Source organism: Pleuronectes platessa, chromosome 22, assembly GCF_947347685.1.
Source record: "Pleuronectes platessa chromosome 22, fPlePla1.1, whole genome shotgun sequence".
NCBI classification, from domain to species: Eukaryota; Metazoa; Chordata; class Actinopteri; order Pleuronectiformes; family Pleuronectidae; genus Pleuronectes; species Pleuronectes platessa.
The window spans coordinates 7,667,731-7,668,915 of NC_070647.1; the positions used below are offsets into that span (position 1 = coordinate 7,667,731).

Sequence of the window (1,185 nt, forward strand, 5' to 3'; positions counted from 1 at the left end):
AATCACCCGCAGAGGGGGGTAGAGATCCATGATCCAACACTTGGACACAGAAACAGGAAACCTTACATTAAAATTGCTGACTCATTGCAATAATTGAGTCTGTCTGACCGTCCACGGGTTATAAATAAAGTTGATGTTTAAAAAAACAGGTAAAAATGTGTGTATTTGATTCTGAATCAGTGCAAAGTATTTAGTAGAACATCGTTCCATGACTGTTTCACAGTCAGGATGGCCGAGCGGTCTAAGGCGCTGCGTTCAGGTCGCAGTCTCCTCTGGAGGCGTGGGTTCGAATCCCACTTCTGACATAAGTTTTTAATTTATCATCAGGTTTTTCAGTGGAATGTTGTCGATGAAGGGAATGAATAGTCCAGCGCCTATGGAGCGTTTAATGTCAGCTGGTGTCAACATGGATCTTTTCCTCTGACACGTGTATTGCAGAGATAATTCGGTCCCACTCAATTCTTTGTTCTTCGTGTGTCATGGAGCCTGAAAGTATCTACGCAGGGGAGCAGCGGTTAATAAGACAGGTGCAGGTCCTCTGAGCTCAAATGTCAGCGAATCTTTAAGAAGCACAACTTCAAGAGTATCTATACAACTTGGAAGAATCGCCCCTCTTCCCATAGCACCACGGCAGAGTTTGCTACTTTATTTGGAAAATAATTGCACTAATTAATGATCATTTTTTTATATGTGTTCTGCCCCCCCACCTGCCCCATTCAGTCGTTCAGAATGAACTCACGACTAATGCAAGACTCCCAAGACAAGACAGCAACACATATATTGTGAATGAGTCGCAGGGACCTGAGTGTCCTCTGTTGTGTTAGAAGCTTCTCGAGACACAGAAGAGATGACTTCTGATGTTAAAGACGAGCTACAGGAAGTCAACAGCCACCATGGACATATGTAAAATACATTTTGAAATGTCGTTGTCATGAGACAGGCAGGAAAAACTCTGCTGTCAGACGTGGGATTCGAACCCACGCCTCAAGGGGAAACTGCGACCTTATAGCAACCGACAGATCGTCCGTGGAAATGTTTGCGAATTTCAAGACCAATCACGTTCGCGTCTCCAACATTCAGCGAATAGCAGCTGTGGATTCTTCCCCTCTCGCCAACATTTCCAACATTTGACCAATCACAACACAGAAATGTTGGAGCAGCTAAGGTGAGTATAGGGGGCGTGTA

General features: G+C 44.5%; 1 non-coding gene across 1 annotated transcript; it reads left to right on the forward strand.

Annotated features, from left to right (window-relative positions):
* The first annotated feature begins 222 nt into the window (after positions 1 to 222).
* On the forward strand, positions 223 to 305 carry trnal-cag (transfer RNA leucine (anticodon CAG)). Its single transcript has one exon. It is a non-coding gene; the product is annotated as a tRNA-Leu (tRNA).
* The last annotated feature ends 880 nt before the right edge of the window (positions 306 to 1,185 follow it).